Below are 12091 nucleotides of genomic sequence, written 5' to 3' on the forward strand. Positions count from 1 at the left end.
AGTGAGAGCTGGGAACTTATAAAAGTGAAAGGGAAGAGGGGAAGAACGGCAGGTTGGGAATCTGCCCAGGAGACGCGTCCACCGCGCTCGAGAGCAACAATCTGAATCACCGGAAAGGAAACTTCTCTTCCCCACGCTTGTAGACTTCCGCGAGTCCCCGAGCACTCAACTCAGCCACCCGAGTCTCAGGGTCCCAGATTAGGGAAACTGAGGCACCACAGGCGCGCCGCGCGCAACCGTGACCTCGGCGCCCGCCCCCTGGAAGGAACCCAGGCTTCCAGAGTTCTTCGCGCGAGCGCAAGGACTTCCAAGCCGCCCTGCTCCCGTCCGCCCCGCCCCGCCCCGGCTCGGGACAAAGCCCGGAGCCCGCGTCGGGAGACGGAGGGCGGCTCCCGCGCGCGCCGTGCTCCCCCGTGGGCGCGAGACTCCGCCCGCTGCCGAGAGCCCGCGCCCCAAAGGCGAAGCGGCCGCACCGAGCCCGCCCCGATTCCCCATGACGTCACCGGCGGCGGCAGGCCCCGCCTCCGGCCCCGGGCTGCAGGCCGCATGACGTCACCGAGGCCCCACCCCTCCGGAGCGAGTTCGGTCCTGGCGTTCATTTCATTCCTGTCCTCATTCCGAACATTCTTAGCATCGCTCGCGCCGCGCCGCGCCGCCCGAGCCGAGCCGAGCCTCTGCTGCCGCCGTCGCGGCCCCGCCGCCCGCCGCGGGCGCCCACCAAGCACTTTGCAGACTCGCTTCCACCCTGCGGGCCATTCCGCGCGGCGGGGCCCGGGCCCGGGGCGGCCGCGTCCAAGGACAGGCCATGCAGTGACGCCCCCCCACCCCTCCACCTTTGCCCGGAGCGCGGGCAACAGCCCAGCGCGCCCAGCCGGCCCCGGGGCAGGAGCGGTGCTAGGCAGGGGTGGGGTGGCCGGGCCTGGGGACCGGGAGCCGGGGAGGGAGCCGGGCACCGAGCAGAGGGCGGGGGAAGCGGCGCCGAAGTTTGCCTTGGACTCGCCGGGCGCTGCGGCGGCTCCCTGGGCCGAGGTAAGTTGGCGCGCGGGGCGGATGCCGGGGTGCGGGGGGCGCACGGGGCGGCGGGCGGCGGGGGGCCGGCGGCGCGTCCCGCGCGGGCGGCTCTTTCTTTGCGGGCTCTGCTTTGTGTGCGGCGGCGGGCGGGCACGCGGAGGGCCGCGGCCGGGCCCCCGCACCCGCCTCCCCGCGCACCCTGCGAGGTGAGCGGCCGGGCGCCGCCGCGCGACTTGCCAGGACGCCAAGTTGGGCCGCGCGCTGGGAGCCCGCGCGGCAACAGGCGGCCCCCGGCGGCGGCCCTGGAGGCGCCCGGCCGGCTGCGCCGCGCCCCCCGCGCGCCCCCTCTCCCGCCGCCTGCACGCGCACACACGAACACACCCTCGGGCGCCTTGCACGGGGTGCGCGGTGGAGCCAGAAGTTCGGAATGAGCGCGGGCGGGCAGAGCCGCCGCCTCGGAGCCCGGAGCCGGCCCGGACCCCCCCTACTTTCGCCGCCGCCTCCCGGCGCCAGGGACCCCAGAGGCGGGCCCGGGTCTGCGCCAACTTGTGCCGCTGGCGGGGGGTTCGCTCCTTCGTCCCAAAGATGAAAAAGGGCACGGTCGTCTTTGCAGTTTCTCCAGGACTGTTGCTGCCGCCGCCGCCGCCGCCGCCGCCGCCGCCGCCGCTTCATTGCACATTCAAGTGGAAAATTTTCAGGAGTCAGCAGAAACATTGTGTCCAAAAAAGACTGAGTCGCAGTTACCACCAAACCCAGGAGGAGACTCTCCCTGGAAAACTTCCCTTCCCTTTCGGTAGGAAATACTGGGGGATTTGTTTGTTTATTGGAAGAGAAATGATCCCCAGGAGGGGAGAAAATCTGGGTACATTTCTAGTCTTTGTTCGTAACGGCAACACTTGTTTCCAAAAGTCCAGAAGCCCGCTTTAAAGAAAGTTCAACTTCTATGACTTTTCTTTTCTTTTCTTTTCTTTTTTTAAAATAACGTTTGTATTAAAAAAAAAATCAAAGCAATATTTTTAATGAGTCGAAAACAATGAGGGCTCACACCTCCTTTATCTTCTCATGAAAATAAATGAAATCCAGATCAGAATTTTGTTTGCTTTTAAATTCTCTTTTTAAAAAAAGATTTATTTAAAGTTGGATAGTATCACTATATGAAAATATTTATGAAACAATGAAATACCAGCCACCAGCGTTTCTCAGGAGGCTTGTTAACTTCTTAGAAGCAAGTGGCTTCCTGTGATTTGCAGAAATGAAAATTGACCTCAGTGAGCCCTGGAAACTTAGAGACAGATGATGTTCCAGGAGCAAGGAATGAAAAAAGACCATGTTTAAAAACAGTACCTTGGAAGGAGCCCAGGTCTTGGGACAGAAAGGTCTGTTAAGCCTGCCACATTTCAAAATGGTAAAAAGAAGTCTTAAAAACACTACACGTATTGCAAAGGAGCAGAACACTGTCAGTTCACAACAACCACAGGTTTCTTTCTCCCCACCTGCCACCTTGATTGTTTTTGGAAGTTCAGGTGGTCTGATGGCTTGGGGTGCGCTGGGTGCCTGCAGTGGTTACCTGAGTAGACACATTCCTCCCTTCGGAGAGATGTGATCCACTGTGTTGTCATAGCCGGGAGTGGGCTCCTTTCTCGGCAGGCTGCAGTGGATCTTGCCGGTGTCCTGCGGATAGGGGTTTCTCTGAGGCACCGATTGGGGAACAGTGTTTAGGCTATGCCCGGTGCTTCACCCTTTCCCAGCTCGGTTTGTGCTCCCCTTCTGTAAATAGCAGGGTCTTTGGGCCCAAGCATATCTCAATGCTTATAAGGGCCAGACTTAAATCCAATTTACTTACGAATCTTTTCCTCTTTAGAAGGAAATAGTAGAACTAATTATAAAGTGACTCAGGAAAGACAAATGGATTCGTTGAACCTTTGTCAGGAGTGAGGTTTTGAATTGTTGAATATTTCTTGGGGAAAGGCTTATTTTTCTAATCTCACTGTTTCCATAAAAGGTCACATATATTTTTGTTTAGTGTTTCTTTGTATGTGCAACTCTGTGTTGAACTCTCAGGTTTCAGGTTTTAAACAGTTAACAATTCTTTTATTTATTGTTAGTATAAAAAATGAACTGATAAGCTATATCCATTATGGGTTCTTACTGATGGTATCAAAGTGCTAATGTAGACTTCTATTTTTACTTTAATGGTAAATATTATTTGATCTGCAGTTTTAAGGGAATATTAGAACTTTTTTTCTTTTTAAACAAAACCAGTATAACACTTTGCCTTGACAATAGGACTAAAGAAAATTATAGGAAAGAATCTTTGTGTAAATTCCTCCTCTGTGTGAACCTTTATAAAGTAATGAACTCCAGGGAACATGCCTGAGAGAGATTATTGGAGTGTTGGAGGGTTTTTTCTTTTCTTTTCTCAAAACAAAACCCAGGACTCACCATGACATATACTTAATGAAATTTAATTTAAAGGGGGAGGACATCCCAATTTAGTTTGAGCCAGACTGATAGGAATTTCTCACTGAGAGGCTTTTCCTTGCCTTGTGGTACAATGTGTGCCCAGGCCCCAGCAGCAAACTAATTACACATAAGGGCGGGTTTGGGAGGGCAGCCTGGGGGGAGTGGGCTTCCTCCTCCCCTTCCCGTTTCCTCTCTCCCCCCACTTAACTTTATTCAGCAGGAATTATATATTGGTATACTCACTTAGGAGACTGGAGTCCCCTTTTATTTAGAAAAAGAACAAATAAGTCATAAGGAAAAAAATGTTCAAGTTTTTTTTTCCCTGCTTAAGCTCCAGCAATTTATAAACAATTTTGTGTTTTGTTGGTTCTCACAATACAGAGCAGCAATTCTGAGGGCATTTATTAACGGGAACATTTGGGAAGAATATACTTGTATCATTGGTGTTTAGATCATATTTGTCATTACATTTTCAGCAGAAAAGTATGTAACATGAGCAGTTTAAAGCATGTAGATACCAAATGTTAGACGTTTGAAGAAATGAGCTGTGCCATTAACAATATTATAAGGTTGGTTGCTTCAGAAATGGATTGATCTTTCATACATGGCGGTCATACAAGAGCCTGGGCATTTGGGGATTACTAGTCTTTCTAATCTAATCTCATGTGTTATGTGTTAATTGTGAGCACAATTATGCTGCCTACACATGAGAATTGTGGTGTCTTATCATTCAAAAGATTGGTGCAAATAACTGTGTATGATCTGGTGGACCTAAAAATGACCGTTTTACATACAGACAGTAGGTGGATAATACTTTTAAGCTTCATTTTAGGCACTTTTTCTAGTACCTAGTAAGGAGACTGTGAGGGAAAAATAAATAAATAAATATGAAAGCCATGTTTAGAGGTTGAATCTGTTTAGTGATAAAACTTTGGGATCTGTGTTCTCCAAAGATTAAAAAATTTGGCCAAAACAAGTGTCCAGATTTCTCTGTAGAACTGCAAGAAAATCCAAGCAAACCTTTTTGTTGTTCAGTGCGAGCATTACAGCTTCCCCTTTGAAGTTCAGTGACTGGAACTGCAAACTGCTAATGTCCAACTTCTGAACTCAGGCAGAAATGTATATTGTAGGTTTATTCCCCTTGGACAAACCTGGACTGTGCTTCTGGGCTACTTGGGGACTGATTGATGGCTGGCACAATCTTTTATAGCTTCATCGTGCTTTTTCCTATTTTATAATAAGGCATAGATTACCTTGTGGTATTAATATTTAAGTTGCATCTAGAGTTGAGTGTTTGAACCACATCAGTGATATATTTTCTTTCATATTCATAAAAGTGATAAAATCACGTAATTCAAGGCTGTCCTAAGTACTTCATATTTCAGGATTGAGCTTTTTGACAGACACCTTATTTAGACCTTGTTGTACTGCAATTACTGTGTACATCTGAAATCAGGGAAGTTCTGGGGCTTCCCTCTTGGGATAGTTTTGCGGAATGCTAGTATATTTGGATCTAAATATTTGGAATGTTTTTCTGTGTGTTTTTATTTTGTTTTGTTTCAAAGCTGTGAACTCTTGAGTGTCCTCAGTCTGTAAGATTCTCATTATGAGCTTTGTGAATATTTGAATTTGGAATAGAAATTTGACCAGTTTTTCAAATACATACCAGTTTTGTAGTAGTACGGAATAGGATAATTTTGAAATACGTATTTTATTTTAGTCAAAGCAAATATGGGATGCCCTGGTGGGTGGGTTTTTCAGGATTATGTTTCTTACAAGGGTAGGTTACTCCTAGCTTTTAAATTCTCTTTTGGTCCACTGACTTTTTGCATAGTTTAGAGGATTCTCGAAAAAATAGTTTCCAATAGTCCGGGAGTATTGGGTAACTGTGAAACTCGGTGGTTTCTTTTCTGATTGGATAATGGTGGCAGTGGTGGTGGGGAGTAGGGGTTGGGTTCTTGTAAAAAGCTGTATTTTTTCTACCTTTGTGGCAGGTCAAGGGAAGGCTGTGTTGTATTCGCTGCACTTACCTCCCCCCCTTGTTTGAAATTGGTCTTTACTAATGCAATGCTTTCTACCCTTTTTCATGATTCACATTTGTTTTGAAGGCTCTGTCCTAGGATTTCATTAACAGTTTTAATTTGAAGGCATGGGACCCTGGAAAATAGGTTTAAAAGAAAAAGCTGGCTTATTGATGAGTGAGTTAAGCATCCGTCATCTCTAGTGGGGAATTCTGGTTGCTTTTAGGCATCTGACAGGTTTAGATGTATGTGTAAAGTAACTGAAACACTCTTGACTGGGAATATACAACACTGTTGTTCTTACTGATACATAAACTGAAAAACTGCCGCTAATGGTGGGAAATGTTAATTATGTGAGAACATATTGAACTTATATTCTCTGGCATGAACTTTTCTTTAAAAAAAATGCATCAACTGTGCTGTTTTTTTTTTTTTTTTTTAAATAGGCACAGCTTTCTAATTATCATAATTCAGTTCAGCTCTGCTCTTGGATGGTGTTCAAGTGCAATCTCAATTTAACTTGAAAGGGGATTTTTTTTTTTTTTAAACTTGGAATGTTTAAGAAAATTTGAAAAGTTCATCCAAGAATGTTGTCTGCTTAGGTGTGAGTAAATCTAGGGGAATGAAATGAGTGCCTTTCTGTAACAGTTCAATAGATCTGAATATTAAGAAAGAGACTGTGTGTATGTGTGTGTGTTTTGCTTTGCTCCATATCCAGGTATTTTTGTATAACCTGATGCTACACACTGCTGAGTTCTCTTTGAAAACCAGTGCTTTTCTAATATATAGTAAACTAAATAAATGAATATTTTATTACCATTTGCAAAGATAGGAAAGTCTTTTAAGAGAGTAGAAAGAAATACAGAATTGTTACGAATTTGACGGAAATCACTGTTGTCTTTTATACCAACCAAGCCTTTAGAAGGTAATTGCTTTATCTCCTCCTTCTTTACTCTGTGACTTGATGGCATTTTGTGAAGGGAGTCACCTTTGACAGAGTTCATCCCAGCGTCTGTATCCCTTAATTATTCTCTGACTTTAATAGCTTTTCAAAGAAAAAAAACTAAAGCCCAAACACTGAATCCTCCGGGAATCGATTTTAATTGTAAGAAAGAACAACTTAGATGGGCCTTCCGACTTTCGTCCCGTCTGACTCCTTCTGCTGAAATGCAGAGAGCCCGCGGAAACCAAATGACTTCATTTGCTCTGGCACTTAAGAACCGAATTCACTTCCGTGGTGGTGAAATAAAAGGAGCCAAGTGTTTTAAATAGCCACTCCCCGAGGCCCGCCCGCCCGAGCCTGTTGAGAAAAGCTCATTGTCTGCTTGCAGCTCTAGCTGGGAGCCTGCCTGCCTCGCCCTCCCCCACCAGGCAGCTCCATTTCTGAAGTTGACATCTGGTTTTCTCTCTGTTCACCTGATCTGTCCCCATACACGCGCTCACATGCGGTGTGCATGCATGCATTCTGCAGGTAACAGGGATTTGTGACATTAAGTATGTGTGTGTTTCAAATCCCTACTGGGATAGGGGGAGGCACAGAGTTAATGGCACAAAATAAAATGTAAACACAGTAGCTGCCCCACATGCCGCCGCTGCTGGGTTTCTGTCCGATGGTGCTTTCTGGGTAGGCGTGCCTATTGTTATGGCAGCAACAGGCGGCAGAACTTGGGGCACCATATGGCGGATGTGGGCCTCAGATAAGCTGTCTGGTAATTTAGCTTATCAATAGCATTTTGATATGCTTCATTTTCAGATCACCCATTACTGTGGCTGGGGGTGTCTTGGGGGCTAACTGATTCTGAAACCATTGTGAGCGGATGCTTCCTTTGGTGGAATCTCTTTGAATCCTTTTTCCCTGGCTGCCTTTTCATCTCAAAGCCTTTGAGAGACAATGCTGGTTAGAGTTAGAAAGAGCTCCATTAGCAGAAGGAACCATCAGCCCCATCTTGAAATCCGGGCACTTAGAAGACCTTGTCATGTATTGTCATTGAAAGAAAAACAGAAAACAGTTACTTAGTAGCCTTTCATATTATCTGAGCCAAGAAATTCTCTTAATTCAAAGTTGCTTTTGCTTTAAATATTGAAGAGGTAAGTTTGATACTGTTTTATAACTTTGATGAAAGATTTCTAGTTTTGTTATGCATTCAGAATACCTCTGTAATTTCTTTTCACCTTTAGATTTTACCTTAGTCGTAAAGTGCAAAAATTATTACCATTTATATAACTTGAAATCAAGGAATGTGCCATTTGTAATTCGGAGACAAGAAGCAGCTTCCTTCGTGCCTAGGAATTGTGAAAGTGGAAAATGCTTCCAGAACACCACTCAAGTGTCCAGTGAAGCTGAAGCAAAACTAAAATCTCCCCTACTGATGAATTGGCAGGGGAAATCTTGCCTCAGCTGGAGCCAGCTCAGGGATTCTGCCCTTAGTAGGTGGCTCAGTGGAAGTGTGATGGTATGCATGACCATGTGCTCACCACCCCCGTGACCCTCATTCACCAAATACTTGTGTCCCTGAGGCTTGTCTGCCTGTCTCCTGTCTTCCCCTGCCTGCATGTTCTCATTTTCCTTTCCAGGCCTTGCACTTTTTCTTACATTTTGCCTTTTGGGTTTATAATTCAGGGCACCTGGATCCATTTACATGGCTAATTCAGGATGATTCTGACTAGAACGAAGGTCAGCCTCTTTCTATTCCTGCTCCAGGGAAGCTTCTGGCACATCAGTGGTTCCCACCTTAGCGTGTGTACTGCAGCCTCTATGGAGCTTTTACAGCCTGGGCGCCACCTGTGGAGGCTTAGGTGGTTGTGGTAGGTGCCGTGTGTCTGTATTTCTGAAAGGCCCCATCATAGCATCTGCTTCTGGCTGGGAACCATTGCTCTAGGTATTCTAATTTTTATCTGCAGATAGAATCAGGTTAAATTTGGCCATTTCTTCTAACGCTGAATGTGATTTTTCTCCCTCTATATTTGTGAGGCGCAGTGTACCTAGGAACACAGGCTGAATCTTTACGGAATTCACTAAGATGTTCTTCATTGGTTTTAAAGATAAGCCTGCACAAAACTAAGGTCTTACCTTTCTATTCAGGGGAAGCAATAAACTGAACCAGAACCACCTTCTCTGTGCTTGGCATTCATCTGTTACTCACTCCTTGGGAGTGTAGTTGTTTCCAGATGTGATTGTACAGGTGTGCGTCATGCCTACTGGCGAGGGGCTTGAGAATGGACTTCTGTCTGATTGCTTGCAGAGTAGCTTTCTGAGTAGCAGGGATGCTCCTAGAGGTCCTTGGGTGATATGCCTGGTGTTGGAAAATGAGGGAATAGGAAGGATGATCCTGACGGCTTGCTGGAGTTGAACTGTGGATAAACCACCATGCTTTTCATTCTTTCCTTCCTTTTCTCTTTCCTTGACCTTGGGCACTTTGGAATCCAGATGCTCCTGGTTTTTATGGAGCTGCTACCTGCCACTGAACATTTAAACATTTATGGGTGCTACTGTGTGCCATGGATTTAGTAATTAGGAAAGGTGGCCAATGAACAGTGATCGGTAAAATTCTCCTGCCCAGCAAAGTTTAGCAAGGAAAACAGGCATGTACAGAGGTCATTGCAATCCAGTAGGGAAGTTGTATGTATGATATTTTGTGAATTCCAAGGAGTACATTTTTAACATACTTGAACATTTTTGAAATTGGGATGTGTTTGTTTGACAATCATGGCTGGCCAGGTGGTGGTCATGACTCTTGATCTTGCATACACTCACCAAAGCCCTTAGAGCGAATGCAGTGGAGAGGAAGAAAATCCCGCAGTCAGTAGTGAGCATTCTTAACAATACCCTTGTTGTTAAAGAGGGTGATACTGTGTGGACACTGGTCACTCTGAGAAGTTACTTTAGTTATATGTTACCCAATTTATTTAGCTTATGTTTTCTTTTTTATGTATGCACAAGATTGATAAAGGGTAAAAAAAAATTTTTTTTTTCTTCCCCTGAGACAGTTTCTCTGTAGTTGCCCAGGCTGGAGTACTATGGTGTGATCTCAGCTCACAGCAACCTCCGCCTCCTGGGTTCAAGCGATTCTGCTGCCTCAGCCTCCCAAGTAGCTGGATTACAGGCATGTGCCTGGCTAATTTTTGTATTTTTAGTAGAGATGGCGTTTCTCCATGTTTGTCAGGTTGGTCTTGAACTCCTGACCTCAGGTGATGCACCCGCTGTGGCCTCCCAAAGTGTTGGGATTACAGGTGTGAGCCACCATGCCCTGCTAAAACGTTTCAATATGTATAAAATAGTATTTCTTTTTTTTTTTTTTTTTTTTTTTTGAGACGGAGTTTCGCTCTTGTTACCCAGGCTGGAGTGCAATGGCACAATCTCGGCTCACCGCAACCTCCGCCTCCTGGGTTCAGGCAATTCTCCTGCCTCAGCCTCCTGAGTAGCTTGCATTACAGGCATGTGTCACCATGCCCAGCTACTTTTTTGTATTTTTAGTAGAGACGGGGTTTCACCATGTTGACCAGGATGGTCTCGATCTCTTGAGCTTGTGATCCACCCGCCTCGGACTCCAAAAGTGCTGGGATTACAGGCTTGAGCCACCGCGCCTGGCCTTAAAATAGTATTTCTTTCTAAGTGATAAGCGTTGTAACATCATTTGTTTCACAATAGTAAGTCTGAAATAAAATCCTGCTGCATCGTACCATCAGTGGTGTCTTAGGGTTACAGAAATGTTGAAACAACATGTTTGCATCTCTAGTCCTAAGGATCTGGGAGTTGCACGTTATTGATGGTCGTTGCATTGAGGGAGTCGGGTTTCTTACACGTTTATATTTTTAGGAGTATGGATTTCCCTAGGTAACATCAGAATAAAGGGGAAACAAACTCAATGGGGTAAGCGCCCATGATACATCCAAAGAGCTGTGTTGCCCTGTGATAGGAACCATTGAGGGCTTTTCAGAGGAAGGGATGTTGGAGTTGGGCTTTGAAGGAACAGGGGGATTTTTTCCAGATGCCATTCTGCGGGGTGAGTTGGGACTAGGTGGTTAGAAAATAAGCAAACCCTGTGAAATACTCTCCTGGCTAGTGAACTTAACCTTCACATGTTGATAAGGTTTGTTGCCAGTGAGGGGCTATTACAGATTTGAAACTTGGCTATGAAGAATTGAACAGAGTAAGAGGGAGCGGGGAACTGATTGACATACACACTGGGCTGTTTCCTGATTTTGGTTTGGATGAAGGAGACAGGATAATCTGGGTTCAAAACACAGATTTGGAGTTGGACACACCTTGGCTAAGCTACTTGCTAGTGTGGCATTGGGCAAATTTTACTTGTTCTCTGCAAGCCTCAGTGCCCCTGTCTATAAATTTCAATTGTATGCCTACCATATACCCAACACATGGTATGGTAAATGCTCAGTAAATAGCAACTTCAAATATTATGTTGCATAACAGATCTTTAAGGATTTTATGCCAAGTCACCCTGGACAGTGATCCTTGAGGAACACCCAAGGCCGAGGCATTTGCTTAAAAGAGCCAGATTCCTCGTCTCAGGCAAACAGATTGAAATCTAGGAGAGGCTGAGGCAAGCCCATAAAGTCCTTGACTATTAATCGCTTTGAACCACACTTCCCTTATTCATAAAGTGGAGGAAATCCATCAGTAAATACATAATATTTGAGGTCATTCGCTACCCAGTACTAATTAAATGGAAATGCTTCAAAAACTGGATGGCATGGTGCAACTTCATTTGTCTAAAAGAAAAACTTCTTCTTTAGGTTACTGCTTGAAAGTCATACTCCTTGGCCTGGCGTGGTGGCTCACACCTGTAATCCCAGCACTTTGGGAGGCTGAGGCGAGTGGATCATGAGGTCAGGAGTTCAAGACCAGTTTGGCCAAGATGGTGAAACCCTGTCTCCACTAAAAGTAAAATATTAGCCGGGCCTGGTGGTGGGTGCCTGCAATCCAGCTACTTGGGAGGCTGAAGCAGAGAACTGCCTGAGTACTGCACTCCAGCCTGGGCGAAGAGCGAGACTCTGTCTAAAGGAAAAAAAACAACAACGAAGTCATACTCCTAACACTGGGTTAAGTTGTAAAAGTTCTTTTGTAAATGGTTGAATGGAACTCATCTTTTCATAGCAAAACAATGCTTAGGGCCTTCTGGTAAAACCGTTGCATAATCAATCCCCCCTGGGGTGCATCCGGCTTCAGGTGCGGAGAAGAAAGGTACTTTTGCTGCCCTTATTGCACCTCTTAATACCTGCTTAGGGCAGTTTCCCCATCTGGAAAATGGGGATGATGTTATCTCTAGTTGGAAGAGTTGGCGTAAAGTTTAGATTAGGTAAGTGCTAGCTCAGTAGGCTAATGCTGCAGGTCCGGCTGCTGTTAAAACCCAGGCCATTCCGTTTCTCCCAGTACTCCGAGCTCCAAAGTTAAATCTTTGCCCCTCTCCTACGATTCGCTTCCTCTGGGCCTTAAGTATGACTCAGAACAGTAATTCACACTCCTGTGAATGAATGATTGCCCATTGGGTTAGTCAGTGTATTTGCATATTTAAGAGGATGTGGGTGAGCTCTAGTTCAGTGTCTAATTCCTGTGCGGCGTTGAACTCCAGTTCAGT

The 12091-nt window shown here is 45.9% G+C and overlaps 1 protein-coding gene across 13 annotated transcripts in view; it reads left to right on the forward strand.

Moving 5' to 3' along the window:
• Window positions 1-623: 623 nt before the first annotated feature.
• Window positions 624-12091, forward strand: part of TEAD1 (TEA domain transcription factor 1) — a 276947-nt gene continuing 265479 nt past the window's right edge. For 8 of the 13 annotated variants that reach the window (XM_010345098.3, XM_010345126.3, XM_074401100.1 and 5 more), the window contains exons 1-2: window positions 944-1029; window positions 1625-1804. The gene's annotated coding sequence lies outside the window, so the exon portion shown is untranslated. Of the gene's footprint in view, window positions 1030-1624; window positions 1805-12091 lie in introns of all 13 variants that reach the window. The other 5 variants (XM_039470826.2, XM_074401102.1, XM_074401105.1 and 2 more) reach the window with 3 other exon arrangements.

Source organism: Saimiri boliviensis, chromosome 6, assembly GCF_048565385.1.
Source record: "Saimiri boliviensis isolate mSaiBol1 chromosome 6, mSaiBol1.pri, whole genome shotgun sequence".
Taxonomy (NCBI): Eukaryota; Metazoa; Chordata; class Mammalia; order Primates; family Cebidae; genus Saimiri; species Saimiri boliviensis.